Genomic DNA, 16,228 nt, shown 5'->3' with positions numbered 1-16,228 from the left:
GTTGAAAGGTAAGCTCAACATATTAGTAAATCCTAAACAAATAGTTTGAGAGGAGACTGTTGCAGGAATGTGTTTCAGAGGCCACAGGTCACATTTTTGGGTCTCCCATGGTGGCTATTTTGCTGACACCCCTTTAGAGGGCAAGAACAGTCATGGCAGGAGTGCAGAAGAGCTGGGGCGAACCAACACACCAGGTATTACAGTCTGAAAACCAGGCAACAAGACAGGAAAAGATAATTATACATGTAGAGTATATTGTATGTAATTATAATACACACATTATATTGTATTATATAACATATAATATATATCTGATAAAGGATTATGTGTGACGTACAAATCAATAAGAGGAAAAACTCAAGACAAAGTAGACAAAATTTCAGATTGGTGGTTCAGAAAATGTGAAAGCTAAATGTCTAGTCAACATAAAAGAATGTTCAACCTCACTAGGAATGAGGGATATACAAATTAATTTCACAGGGAGATAATATTTTGCGCCATCAGTTGAGCAAAAACTAAAGACCGACCATACCAAATGTGGACGAGGATCTGGAGAGATGGGAGTTGTCAGTCGTGACTGGTGGGATCGTGTCACTAGTAACTTTAGAGAGAAATTTATCACTATTTAGCAAAGTTAAAGATCTTATAGTCTTCAACTCAGTCATTCCACTTCTAGGCAGGGATGATATTTGATGTATGTAACATCCCAGAGGACAAGCCCCCACCAGTCAGGATTTGCACCTTCTCCAATCACAGTGGAGGCTTCCTGTACCCAGTGGGTGTATGTTTCTTGCTAAAAACATGCTAAATATCAGCCCTGCTTCTGGGAATATTCCCAAGAAACTTCACACAATGGATACACAAAAGATAAATGTGTAAGAATGTTTACTGCAACATTGTTTACAAAAAAAGAGGTAATAAAGCAATCTGTCCAGAAATGAGTGAATGAATACATATTTGTCTATTATCCAATAGAATACAGCAGTGAAAAGTGGATAAATCTCAGAAACCTAACGTTTAGGGAAACAGAAATGGCAATGCTATACATAAAGTCTGAAAACAAAGCAATACTGTATTTACATGTAACAATAACTGAAGATGTGTGGGAATGATCACCAGTGTTCAGAATGCTGGTTATTTCTGGGGAAGGAGAGGGGGCAGGGAGAGGGATGGGGAGGATTCAACCTGATGACGTGTCTTTTAAAAAAAGATGGGGAGCAAGCACAGAAGATGGTTAGGATTTGATCAACTCGGTGATTGGTTCCAGATGTTCAGTATGCCATTCTTTCTATCCTGTATGATGCAAATATTTTACAGTGCAAATTTAAAAAATCAACATGAACAAGATTATGAGATGCAGATCAGTTTTTCTGGTCTCTGTGCAAGTGGCTTCTGCAATGCTGAGTTCTTTCTTGCTTTTCACCAGTGCCCTTCAGGAAAGACTCTTCCCTTTCCACCCTCACTCCCACCTGCCTCTCAGGTCAAAGCCCCTTTGTCTTCACGAGATTTACCCCAGGGGTGAGGCTGGAATGCCATTTTTCAGCCCTTCAATCTCTAAGTGTGCCTCTGTACCCTCCTGTCCCACTCAGAGACACCAGTTATCCGATGGTGCTGTACTTGAACTTGGGACATCATTATAGACAGCTCCAGAACAGTGGTTATCACAACATTCCTCATGAACTTGAAGTGTCAGCCTCTTCTCAGCCAGCCTTCACAGACCTGCCTGGAAAGCAAATGGTGTCTTTTCTTGGCATCTTACCCAGGAGGCTCTGCAGCGCCCGTGGGCTGACCTCCATCTGATGGACGGTACCCACATAAGATTTATGACTCCACTTGAAAGCCTGAGGCTTTGGAGGAAGGGATTGAACACAGGTACTTCAATTAAAAAGGCAAGTACATCTGACGAGGCACATGCAAAAGCTCTAAGATGTTGCTTAAACACACTAATTTCTTCCAGAGATAACCCTTTGCATGCTGCTTTCTGGTGTAACATTTTATGTATTCTGTCCTTTCCTTTGAATTGGGTTAGATTGAATTCTCCCAACCAAACAGAAAGGACCAACTGGAGTTCATTTCTTGAACAAATAAAAGTTAGAGATTCTGGCTCTTGGGCAATTGGAAATGGACACAAATCAATTGCAGAGTTTCTAGTGTAACTGGAGGAGGGAAATCTGAAGAAGGGACATTTATATCTGGGAACTTTCTCCACCCCTTCCTAGCTCCTGGGGTGAGGTGAGGCAGCTGGGTGTATGTTTGGGGCAACAGAGTCTAACAGATCGAATGTGGGCTCTGCAGTTAGACCTGTTTTTGAACGTGTATTGTGTAGCTTTGGGTAATTTATTTTACCTCTGAGGGATTTGATTCTTTCAATTACAAAGTGAGGGAGGGAGGCCTTCCATTAAGAGTCAGCATTAAATAAGATAGATGATGGCTAGAAGGCAGCCGGTGCTGTATGGGGTACCCTACTCATCCCTCCTTTTTCTCAACCCTCCTGCATAGCATACACACCAAATCCCCGGGGTCCTGCAGTTTATATTCCCTTCCTCACTCATGCAAATCTGCTGGTAGGAAGGTCTTAATTGGGGGCAGGTGGGAGGAGGTGATGGCGGCCTGAGGCAGGAGGTTGCAGGGGACTTGGTGTGGGAGGTGGGGGGAAAGGAGGCTGTGAGGATCTTTCACGGTCATGGTGAGTTACCACTTGGTGTTACCCAGTTATCCAGGTTTTACAAGAGTTAATCTCTAATTATAAAATCAAAGGCTCTGTTGTTCCAGTTTCTGGGATGGTGGGAGTCAGGGATGGAGGGCTTTCCCAGATCTGGAATCTTACCCTAGCCCGTTTCCCTCATCATCCACATCTTGTAGGCAACTTCATCAAAAAAGAGGAAGCTTACCTGGGTCTTTCTCAATCGACTTGGGAGAGAGCTGAGTAGAGGCAAAACTTCATTGTTCTTCTACTGAGGCAAAAAGGGCAATTGTCAGATTCACCAGTTGTGTTTTAATGGAATGAGCCCCGTTTTGGAATGAGAGCTGTTTGGTCTCTTGACTTTTCTGAACCTCAGTTTCCTCATCTGTAACAAGGCAGGGTATCATTATGTCCCAGCCTACTACTGGGGGAACGGAATGACAAAGTAGATGAAAAAGCTTTATAAAGTGTTGTGTAAATCTCAAACGTCGTTAATATCTTTGCCTGCAGCCTGGACAGATGCTGCCTCCAGGGAAGAGGAATGTGAATTGGTCACTGTTTCCAGCGGGACATGAAGCATTGTCCTTACCTAGTTAACGTGATGTTCAGTACATTCTGCTCTCTTTCATGTCAACAAAGCTATTATTTTGTACAGCGTTTCCCTGAAGGCCAGAAGAATGGTTTAGAGATGCTGATAGAGTCAAATTTAATCAAAGTTTGAGCCAAAAAGATGGGATAACTCAATGTCAGAACGGGGGGCGGGGGGGGGGGGTAAAGTTGTAGAAAACTGTGCCACAAGGTAAAAACGAATGTTTTCATTTGTTCTCTCACTTTTTCTTGGTCTAATTTTAAAACCACGAAATAATAGGCATTATTAATCAAATGAATATTGGCTTTCAGGCAGTTCTCATGGACAACTTCAGTTATTTATGTTCTTGGGGTCTGGGGTGTTTTGAGTATGCAATTTTTCAGTTGAAAATGAAAGAACGTTAACTCAAATTAATGAAAAAGGGACATGTTTACCTCACTTAACTGGAAAGCTCAAGGGTAGATAAGCTGGATTCAGGGGCTGCAAGGATGTCTCAGGGTTTGACCTAGTTCTCTCTCATCCCAGCTCATCTCTTTTCTGTGCTGGTTCATCCCACGTCCCTCTGAGGTCCCAAGATGGCTCCTAGCATCACCATCCGATCACCCATTGCATAAAAAGACAGACAGTTGCTTTAGACACAGCCTTACACCATTTATTCCAGGCAGACAATGAGAAACCATGTATGATAACCTCGTCAGGGTCTCCAGGGAATGAGGCAAAGCGCATAAACCGGCTGTTCCTAGAAGTATTTGCATGTGGAGTTGCCTGTTTCATTAATAATAAATTTAATTTTCTCCCATCCCAGGCTGGGCACCATTTCTTAAGAGTTGCTCATGTCACTGGATGAAAGATAACTCACAGCTCACGCGTTTACACGGGAGATGTAAGGCCACATCGCTGAGGGGCAGGTCACGTGCACTTTCCTTTCATTCAGCCGCTTAGGGCTGGGCCCACCTGCACTGACTTTGGCATCATTACTCTCGCTGCTTCCCCCGCAGCAACCTGTGGTTCTGCGGTAATTAGCAACAGCACCTGGAAAGCTCTAGGCGCCCCTTGAACATTGACGTGCCAAGTGATATTACCCCGCAGCTAGAAAGGAGGGCGGCTAACAAGGCAGGCCTGATCCTGATCCCTCACGCGCCCTCCATCCCTGAGAATCGGCCCCTTCGTCCCAGCGGATGGAGAGCTTCACGCTTGTCTGCCTTGGGGTGAGTGAGGTCCTGGGGCGAGAGCTTTGCACAGTCCTGTCTGTGCACAGTCAGCGCAGATGGGTGAGTGAGGAATTAGGTTCTCTTCAGTGGCACTCGCCCTTCTGTGCTTTGCTCGCAGAAGAACCTCAGGGCGGTGGTTCACTCTTCCCTCCATCCCGTGGCCCACGGTCATGTTATCAGACCCGCCAGTGCCCCCGTTTCTTCCCCGTGGACTACAGAAGTCTCATAATGTGTCTCTCTGTTGTCTCTGCCTCTCTTCTTATTACCGCAGTAGGAGTATCTTCTGAAAACGTGTACGTATGTCATTCCTCAGCAGATAACCCTCCCTTGCTCGCCTTAGAGCTACCAAATAACAGCCCGACTCCACAGCCTGGCTCTGAAGACCCCGCTAGGTCTGGGAGTTACCTACCTCTAAAATATATTTTTCTATTCCTCTTAATGACCCCTCTACACTCCCACATGATTAGGCCCTTCGTGCTACCTTGTATGACTTTCACTAACTGCGTGTCAGCTTCCTTACTTTGTGTAATAAGGTAACAATACTCATCTCCCCGGGAAAGAGCAGTAGATTACATGGAATATTTTATAGAAAGAGGCTAGGGTGGTGCCTGGCATATTCATGTGATATCAAAACGGTGGTGGTTGTTATCTCTCCTCATGGCTCAGCCTGAGAGCTGCTGCTTTTCTTTTTTTCTTTAAAAAAAAAAATTTACCTTTATATTGGAGTACAGTTGATTAACAATGTTGTGTTAGTTTCAGGTATACAAAGTGATTCAGTTATATATACACATGTGTCTATTCTCTTTCAAATTCTTTTCCCAACTAGGTTGTTACAGAATATTGAGCAGAGTTCCCTTTGCTATAGAGTAGGTCCTTGCTGGTTTATTTGCAAAAGAGAAACAGACTCAGACTTAGAGACTGAATTTATGCTTACCGGGGGAAGGGTGGGGGGGAGGGTTAGTTAGGGAGTTTGGTATTGACATGTACACACTGCTGTATTAAAAATAGATAACCAATAAGGAGCTGCTTCTTCTCTGATGCTGTTCCTAGCCCTCAATCTTGGGGGATTTTTCCTTCCACTGAAATCCCAAAGTGCTTAGTCTCCACATCATAAATTGGTATTATGTAAAAATTATCATGTACTTGGAGTTTGCATCAACTCCAACTTTATGTGTCTTTCTGACTTGCTAAGATTGAGAGTGCCTTCTGTTGTATCTTTTTATTTTTTTTTTTCTTTTCAATATGTCTCAGACTACAACTTCCTCTGTTGTAAGGGCTCTCTGGGCAGCTGCCAGCTGGCCTTGAAGCCCCTGGCTCCCCTTGGCCACGGCTATGCAGCATAGCTGTTGTGACTGCCATTGTGCTCATGGAAGCAAGAGCCAGGGCAGGTCCAGGGCTCAAGAGATGCAGAAATGGCCCTGTGGCCAAGGAAGGACAAGCTGGAGGTACAGCCTAGTTTTCCTGGGGAAGAGTTGTTTTTGTTTTGTTTGTTTGTTTTGTGACACCACTTGCTCATTTATTCCAGCTCTGTGAAATTTGTCATTCTTGTATTTTACCATAATAAAACAAGTTTAAACAAATGCATCGTAAAAGATGTCGTCTTAGCCATTTTTAAGTGTACAAGTCAGTGGCATTAAGTGTATTCACAATGTTGTGCAACCACCACCACTATCCATTTCTAGAACTTTTTCATCACTCCAAACAGAAATTCTGTACCATGAAATAATTCCCCATTTCTACTTCCCCTTAGCTTCTATGAACCTCTACCCTACTTTCTGTCTCTATGAGTTTGCCTTGTCTAGATAGTTCATAGAAATGGAATCATACAGTATCTGTCCTTTTGTTTCTGGCTTATTTCACACGGTGTATTTTCAAGGTTCATCCACGTTGTAGCATGTGTCAGAACTTCATCCCTTTTTATGGCTAAATAATACACTATTGTGTGTGTGTATATATATATACACCCACACACAACACTTTGTTTATTCATGTATCTGTTGATGGGCACTTGGGCACCTCTGGGGACTGTAAATAATGGTGCAGTGACACTTGTACAGGTTCTGTTTGAGTCCCTGTTTTTAATTCTTTGGTGTCCTTGAAGGGCACCGCCCCTGTTTTACACAGTCTCTCCCTTCTTAACCTACTTTTCCTTCAGCTGCAGCTACTGCAGCCTCACAGTAAAGGATGAGTGTCCCAGAGCCTGAGACACTCAGAAAGTGGAGGTGAAGTGGGACAGCAGAGTACAGATTTGGGAAACCCAAGTGTTGGGGAGCTTGGCCTATGGCCAGTTGGCTATAGAGGGTGGCAGAGGGCTGGCTAGTGCTGCTCCTTCAGTCTCCCTTGGGGAAGAGCAGAAGTGGGAGAAAAGAACTGCCCCTCCCCTTCTCAGAGGCAGGGAGCCAGCCCCCCACTCCCCGCCCCTCACCAACCCTCCAGTTCTGCCCCCAAGTGCAACAGCAGCAGGTCCTCCGTGATTAGCCTCATGAGCATTTTTACACCAACATCCCAAGGTTATTTATTTATTTATTGGCTGCGTTGGGTCTTCGTTGCTGCACACGTGCTTTCTCTAGTTGCGGCAAGTGGGGGCTACTCTTCATTGTGGTGCACAGGCTTCTCATTGCGGTGGCCTCTCTTGTTGCAGAGCATGGGCTCTAGGCGCGTGGGCTTCAGTAGTTGTGGCACGTGGGCTCAGTAGTTGTGGCTCACGGGCTCTAGAGCGCAGACTCAATTGTTGTGGCACACGGGCTTAGTTGCTTCACGGCATGTGGTATGTTCCTGGGGCAGGGATCGAACCCATGTCCCCCTGCATTGGCAGGTGGATTCTTACCCACTGCGCCACCTAGGAAGTGCCAGCATCCCAAGTTTTAGTTGATCAGAAGCACTTTGCAGAAGCCAATGGACCTCAGGACAAGATAGCTTTCTTGTGCCCCAGTGGAGGGAGATGGTGATTTCTGGCAGCATCTTGACCAGATGCATAATCATCTCCCACAGGTCCCACAGAGCACTGGGCAGGAGGGTCCTTTTGTAAGTCAGTTAATTCCCTGCGTCATGGATGTTCTCGCCATCATCCTCTGTGCCTTCCAGGCAATGGTGATGTGGCAATTCTTAAACAGTCCTCCACTACGTTTCTGGAGTTTTCTTCCAAGCCACTGATACCCATTCTTCTGGATCCGCTTCAGTGCCATCCTATCCCTGCTGTTGGGGACGGGGGTGCCCAGCCTGGGGCTGCCAGAGGTGGCCTGCTGCCGGTTCGGCCGCCACACAGCCTTTATTTATTTTTTAAAATTATTTATTTATATATTTATTGGCTGCATTGGGTCTTCATTGCTGAGTATGGGCTTTCTCTAGTTGTGGTGAGTGGGGGCTACTCTTCAGTGTGGTGTGAGGGATTCTCAGTGTGGTGGCTTCTCTTGTTGTGGAGCAACAGCTCTAGGTGTGTGGGCTTCAGTAGTTGTGGCACTTGGGCTCAGTAGTTGTGGCTCACGGGCTCTACAATGCAGGCTCCCTGGTTGTGGTGCATGGGCTTAGTTGCTCTGTGGCATGTGGGATCTTCCTGGATGAGGGATCGAACCCATGTCCCCTTCATTGGCAGGTGGATTCCTAACCACTGTGCCACCAGGGAAGTCCGGAAGAGTTGTCTTAAATAGTTTGCTGAGGCCCTGAATGCAGTCACTAAAGAGTTAGGCCAGGGAGGTTTGAGATTCTAAGCCCCTACCCAAGTCTGTTCTGCAAAGGTGGCCCTAGAGGCAGAGGATCAGTGGGTTTGGATTTGGAGCTGGCCAAGACCAGACTCACAGGGCACTGCTCTATTCTGAGTCTACCACTTCAGAACTGAGAGGCCTATGGCATGAGATCTGGCTCCCCAGTGGCTGCTCAGAGGGGCCAGGTCACCCAGCTTGGGTGAACTTGGACCAAGAAGAGGCAGAACACAGGATTGAGTCTGCAGATAAATTGTTGTGCTTCCCTTCGCATTTGGTTCTTGGGTCTCAGTTTCCAGCAGCACCTGGAGACCATGCATGTGAGTGAGCAGAATGTACTATATGGGTAAGGGTCCACTTTCTATATGCTATATTTTCTGCTCTACTACCCCTTCCCCCTCACTCTGGCTTCCAATGCATTGCACTCCCCAAGTAAACAGGCTGCAAATTTTACCTAAGTGTTTGTTTCCTAGGGAAACCTGTCAAGAAAATGTTACTTTATTATCTTTCTCTCCTCTCCTGGCCCCTCCTCTCCTCTATCCCTTTATTTTGTTTCAAGCAAGATCAGAGAGAGTAGTTTTTCTGGGGAGAAGTCCCAACCTTCTTCACCTTTGGGGGCAAATGCCCTAAGGAATCATGGGGGCACTAGCTTTCTGAGTGGGATTCAGGATGCTGAGCTTAATAAATATGGGTGCACTCAATTTTAAGTAATCCCTTGTATGCAAGTTCATATTTGCCCCAAAGATTAATTTGGAGAATCATTATTTTCTTTAAAAAAGAGTTCACATAAACCTCTATCACATATAGATATTGATTTGATTCATACACTTTCAGTTGGCAGTGAACTTTGCAGTTGTAATCCTGGTGTAAGAGGCTGTGAGGAGCCTGGCCATTGCTGAGAGTTGCTGCTTTGAAGAGAAGACAGATCCACTCTTCCTACTCTTGCCTGGAAGGTGGGGGTAATGCTGGCTTTCCTTTACTCTTTCATTGCCTTTGAAGTGGGAACAATGGTAAATACTGTAAAACCCTCCATCTGAAGGACCCCTGGAGCACTGGGGTGCTTCACGAATGTCTGACCTGGTCGTACACAAGTGGTGGGGGGGGAGGCAGGCAGGGGAGGTATCAGGTAGAATAATGGCCTCCCGAAATGTTCACCTCCAAATCCCTGAAACCTGTGAATAGGTAACATTACGTGGCACAAGGGGCTTTGTAGATGTGATGAAGTTGAGGACCCTGTGATGGGAAGATGATCTCAGATTCCTTAGGTGGGCCCTAAATGCAATCACAAGTGTCCTCCTGAGAGGGAGGCAGGAATATCAGAGTCAAAGAGATTTGGTGATGCTACTCTGCTGGCTTTGAAGATGGAGGAAGGCACCATGAGTCAACGAATGCAGGCCACCTTTTAGGAGCTGGTAAAGGCAAGGAGACAGGTTCTACCCCTGAGCCTTCGGAATGAACATGCCCAGCTTCAAGAGCTCCCTGTACCTGATAAATATGGACATAGACTAGGTCGAGATTGCACAGAACGTTTACTAGCTCCCACCACAAACACGGGAAGGAAATCCTTGTGAAAGCAGTCCATTCACCTCATTTTTATTCCTCTGGTGAAGCTTTTCCCTCCTGTGTCCTAATCAGCTCTCTGGCCCAGTTGTGCCCCAGTGCTTTATTATTAATACATCCTTGGACCTTGTCAGGGTCTAAATGGCGGGAGCGGAGCCTTGGGCTCCCCCTAGAGGTCAGAGTGTGTACGGCCAGCTATGCCAAGTGCCTTAAGACACTCCTGGAATTTCAGAGGATGAATGGACCCTGGAGGAATGTATCAGGAGGTCAGTGGATCACAGAATCTTTCAGAGAGGAAGGAAATGACCTGTGCTCAAAGGATGGAAAAGTATAATTGAGCAGAGAGGAAGGTGTGCGTGTTCACAGGCACAAAAGTGAGAATATGTAGTATTTAGGGTCCTGATCCTAAACCAATATTTTGCCCTGACTCTGCAAATGCAATTCTTCTTGTATGATTTGAGTCTTTCTGAAAATACAACTATAGGATAGTTCTGTAGCTGAAGTAGTTAGATGGAGTAAAAAATGATTATGCTGAGAAATCGGGAAGCTTAGGACATGAATAAGATCTTAATCCTTTTAATTGGAAGCCCCTGAGGAAATACAGCTGTCTCTGGCCCTTCAGTCAGCTGCAGATTAAATGGACAGATATTAATTGAATAATGAAACATCTGCAAGGTGGTGAGGATTGTGGTGGTTTACTGTGATTTCACTCTCTGTGGGCAAAGACAATGACCAGCAGCAGGAGGTAATGCAGGTGGACTTCGATGCCAGAAATTTACTCTCTGAATAGTCTGCAGTAATACCTGCTCCTAGTAGTGAAAGGGTAGTGTGTGTTAATTAATTTTTAATTTTTTTTATTTTTTAAAATATTAGTAGATTTTTCTTTTTAAAAATTTGAATTAATTGGGGAACAAATCGGAGTGTCGAAGTGACCAAGTATAAGTTGCCATGGTCTTAGGTACAATATTCATTAACTTGTTAATTAATAATCTACATAGGGAGATTCCCTAAGTACGAGATTCCATACACTATGGAGATATTCTGGGGCAGAGGGTCCTGGATGACACTGTTCAGATGACAGAACAGTAATTGTTATAGATGGTGCTAGAATAGAATTTTTTAACAATCTATTGGAGATATTTTACTTTATTTTACTTAGTGTATGTGTGAGCCTGCTATTAGAATCTCACTCTTCTGTGTCTGCAACGTTTTCTAGTTTTCTTGGGTTTCCTACTGAATTAAAATCTCTTTCAGTGGATTACACAATTTGAGCTATTGAGAGTCATGACCATTTTAGATGGGATTAGCTGACGATGGCACATTGATAAGGGAAGAGCGCATCCTGCAAATACATGTGAAAGGAGTCAGAAGCATCCAGGAGAGAAGGACCCGTGGAGCCCAGTGTTAGCAGTGACATGACAATGTGTGACTGTGGCCCCACGTAATATATCAAGGCTTGGATTGTTTATCATTTCAGGGACTTGGGTTGCTGGCAGCAGAAGCTGTACCTAATAAAGGGGAAATAGAGGAATGTATTGAGAGGCTATGGGATGCCCACAAAACTGAAGGAAAGGATGAGTAAATAAGCTATAAGCAGGACAAGGACCTGGGCAGAGTCGGAGAAATGATTGGCAGTGTCTGTGCGGCATTTTGGGGATGCATCTGTTCCAATTGTTTTCTCTCTCTGAATCTCTCTGCATAAAATCCAAATCTTGGGTAGGAATGGGGAAAACCTGGCTTTGGTGTATCTCCCTTTGGTCAGGGGAGGGAGGGGCACCTTGAATGATAAACAGCTTTGTCAAAACCATCAGCCCTAGATGATCTCTTGCCCGAGGGAGGAGGAAAGGCCAGGGATTGTTCCCCAAGTCAGTGAGACGAATTTTGGGTTGCCAGCAATGACAGCTATCATCTCGAGACAGCTAGAAGTTCTCTAATGTTTCAAATGGGGGGACAGTTTTGTCTATTCACTTCCATCGTAGACTTCAGGGTTTCTGAACAAATTTGTCAAGGGTTAAACATGATGGTGCTTGTAAACTGGGTAATAAACACTAGAGCAGAGGGACGATCAGTAGAGGCTGCGATAACTCTGATTCATGACTTTATTTTCATTCTGAAGGACAAAAAAGTAAATGACATCTTATATAACAAGTTCCGAGTTTCTAAGAGAAGTTTGTACACAGAGTCAATGTATTGTAGTGAGAAAAGCCTGGACTTGTGGTGGAGGGATTTATCAAGTTGAGGGTGTTTGTTTTTTTTGGGGGGGTCAGTTCTTCCCTTTATAATATGAAATTAGGAAATTAGGAATAGGAAATAACAATATTTCATAGGGATTTTGTAAGTTATGTGAAGCTCTTGGTACATGTTATGCGCTTAATAAATGTTAGCTTCCTTCTCTCCCCCTGTGTGTTTGTGTATATGTTTCTCTTTTTATATGAATCGTGTACTCATGTGATTTTCCTTTCTCTGTAGTGAGCTGAAAAGCAATTCTCTTCCATTTTATTTTTCTGCTTTGGACCTGATGTTGGTAACTGGCGCAAAGAGCAAACGAGACTGTGTGTATCCCAAGGTCCATATTGCAAAGATACAATCATTTTTCCCTTAATTGTGGATGAGGCTATTTATATATTTGGTTGTCTTAAACATCTCAGATAGCAACCGTCAGCTGTAGTTTAAAGGCAAAATGAAATCCTGTGTGGATTTGAATCATACCTAGAAGCAAAATCATCTAGTTATGAGTGCTCGGTTGGGCAAAGTAAAAGAAATGTCTTAGAACACCTGAATTGCACTGAATAGTAGTTGTATGTCATTTAAGTATTCTAAAAGATTTCTTTTTATTTGTTCATATTGAAATGCCTTGATGGGGTGAGTCTTCCAAATATTTAAATGAGACTGAAAGTAGAAATTGGCATAGAAATAAACAAGAAGCTGTTTAGGGAGGCATCTAGGGGGAGAAGGAAATAATCTTGGAACATGTAGGAGGAGGAACAAGTCATCTTGGAAAATACAGTAAACAAAATTCTGTCCTTGGGCCCAGCCCATGGGAGGAATGAACCTGGGGAACCCAGAGCATGGAGAATGGCCTTCAAGGTCAGAATAGGATTTGAATTCCAGCGGTTGCCACTTCCTGGTAGCTGATTGACTTTGGAACATTTCTCAGCCTCTCTGATTTTCATTGTTCTCATCTGTAAAATGAGGCTAAATATTAACTTCATTTGCAGGGTTATTGTGAGAATTAAATAAGAAGGTAAAGGACTGGAGTGATCAGAACAGACAAAACATTCGGTAAATGATGCCATATTACTAGTTTAATGCATTGAATAATGTATTCTAAGATATAAAAATGCGTTCATTAAGAATATACCTGAAAATGGTGCCTTTGTTTATAATTGATAATCTTACTAATTTCCACATACTAATGCTGAATCTTGATGTGATATAGCATAAAAGAAAAAACAAACTCTGTGGGTGGACAGATTTCAATCTCTTTTGCTAGGGAACTGAGAAGTGTGAGCAAATCTCACTGTATTTATCCACACAGCGCGGATAAAGAAAAACTTATCTCTTGGAGTTTTGGGAGGATTATGAAATAACCAATGAAAATTGCCTGAGTATATGGAGTATGCAATAAACACTAGTTCTTTTTCCTCATAGTATTATTCTGAGACTGTCATAATCCTGTTATATCTCCTAGTCACCTCAGAATATGGACAGTACATAGAATCTTACAAATGGTATATAATATATTATAATGGAATCAAGAATATAAAATTTAAAAGTAAATCTGGTGAAAATGGTGTTTAAACATTGCTGATTGATGTGCCAATATCTTCTGAAGCATCCCTGGTTAAGTAAATTGCTAGTTAGTTTCTGTGGTAACTAGACCCTCACTACCTTAGAATGGAGAGGCTGTTCTGTTTATAGGCAGCTTTAATTGTCAGGACATTCTCTGTAATGAACTGAAAGCTCCTCTGGGCAATTTTCCCTCAATAGCCATGGTTCCAGATCCTGAGGAGCTCCACATCACAGCCCTCTGTGTATCTCAAGTCTGACCTCATAGGACAGCACATGGCCTGTGTTGAATGAGTGAATGAATGAATGAGTGAGTGAATGAATGAGTGAGTGAATATGAATGTGTGAATGATACATGAGTGAATGAGTGGGTGAGTGAATGAATGAGCGAATGACTGAATGAGTGAATGAATAAAGAATGAGTGAGTGAATAATGCATGAGTGAATAATGCATGAGTGAATGAGTGAATGAATGAGTGAATGCGTGAATGAATGAATGAGTGAACGAATGAATGAGTGAATGAATGAATGAGTGAACGAATGAATGAGTAAGTGAATGAGATAAGAAATGAGAACCATTTAACAGTATTAATGCTTTACTGTCCATGCTGAGAATGTTAGCACATTTTCTTTTGCATTAAATTATACTGTATTATCCATGGTACAATAAGGAAAGTAGAATCATTATGAGTTTTATAGACTAAGATTTACTATAGGAATAAGGCCTTCTACAATTATGGAAGAAGCTGGAGAACTAAGGGTTTGAAAGGAGGAGTTGGAGGATCAGAGGAACATCATTAACCAGGCCTTCTGAAACACTAGTGCGAGCATTGCAGTGCAGGGCTCACAAGGAATATGAGAAGGTAGGGACGTTACCTGAGAGGGAGCCTGGGAAGGGGACCTGATGGAGGAATCTAGGGAAGGCCGTCACCGCTGCATCTGGCTGTTGGCCTGGAATGGCTGTTCGTCAGTGGGTCAGTGTATTAGTCAGGGTTCTCCAAAGAAACAGAACCTATGGGGCAGTAAATATATATATATATATAAAATATACATATTTATTTATATATAGATTTATTATATATACATATATAGTATATATAATATTTACATATATACATATATGTGTATATATATTAAGGTTTATTATAAGGAATTGGCTCACATGATTATGGAGACCGGGAAGTCTAAAATCTGCAGGGTATGGCAGCAGGCTTGTGACTTCGGAAAGCTGACAGTGCAGTCCCAGTCGTAAGGCAGTCTGCTGGAGAATTTCCTCTTGCTGCAGGAGGCCAGTCTTTTTGTTCTGTCCAGGCCTTCAACTGATTGGATGAGGCTCACCCACATTCTTGAGGGCAATCTGCTTTATCTGATGTTCACTGATTTAAATATTAATCACATCCCCAAAGCACCCTCTGGGTTGACACGTAACATTCGCCATCACAGTCATCAAGGCTGGTGGTTAAGAAGAGTTGGAATTACAGAGGAGGAAAGAGCAAGGACAGAAGCTGGAATCTGCCAGCACTTCTGCCTCAATCTTTCATTGCATCGTCATATGATGATCTTTGAAGAATGATGGATACTGTTCACTTTGTCTTCCAAATCTTACATTTCCCAGAAGGGGATTCAGGAACTCATAATGTCGGTAGACAGGTTGACATAGTATAAAGCCAGCACATTCCACTTCTTGTCAACTTAGCATCAATACACACCCTCTTAACCCATATTTTTAACTTTTTAACATGATGCAACTCTCCTTCAAACAACCTAAAAACATGCTACCCCTATCTCCCCACAAGGATACAAAGTCTCATTGGTCACTTAATCCACCTCCAGGTGATGTTACTCCTTTTTGATCAGTGTCCTGCTCTTCCTTTGATATCTTGTAACTTAAATACTGAGATAAAAAGCCAACCAACTATTGAAATGTCTGATGATAGATATTAGGATAATGGGAGAGGGGGAAGAAAAGAAAAATAATTGGCTAATATATGCACAAATATTTATATCAAAGTAAGAAGAGCAGTGCTCAAAATTACTGCAGCCCTTATTTCTGTAACCACTTAGGTGGGCCTAACTGGTGTTTACAATTTCCTTCTTCCTCTGCCCATTCTAGCTGGTCATAGTTTTTGCCTGGCAGGATGACCCAAACTTTCTTTCCTTGTTACAGTTATTTAACAGTGATACAGCCAATTATAACTTTATGCCCATAAAGTTTTGTCCCCCAGCTGGTGCCATAACTGAGTTATGAAAAGGCCGCTCAGTTGTTCTATCAGGACCAGTGACGGATCAGGAGTGACTAGTGACTTCCATATACATGAGCTTGTTGTCACACTTTGTTGGATGTGATAAAATTCCCAAGTTGATAACGAGGCTCTGTGGAACACTATGATCATTAATGAGGCATTCTGTGAGTCCGTAAATACTGATTTTTGGGAGAAGCATTGTGAGCAGAAAAGGCAAATTCACATGGAGAGCGAGTACGTCTCCCAGCGAGAACAGAGCACTGCCCCTTCCATGATGCCTTTGGATGACTGGATGGTCCTCCCAGGGAATGATGCTGTATCCGTGACGCAGTGTTGGGCCCCCAGTCAGCAGTGGCTGGGTCAGAACAGTGTTACTCAACCCATATATAATCTCCATCCCTGTCACCTTGTCCATTCAGTTAATGAGGCTTTTGGGCAAGGGCTGGGTGTCTTGG

This window comes from Hippopotamus amphibius, chromosome 10 (genome assembly GCF_030028045.1).
Source record: "Hippopotamus amphibius kiboko isolate mHipAmp2 chromosome 10, mHipAmp2.hap2, whole genome shotgun sequence".
Classification (NCBI taxonomy): Eukaryota; Metazoa; Chordata; class Mammalia; order Artiodactyla; family Hippopotamidae; genus Hippopotamus; species Hippopotamus amphibius.
This window is presented reverse-complemented; position numbering follows the sequence as displayed.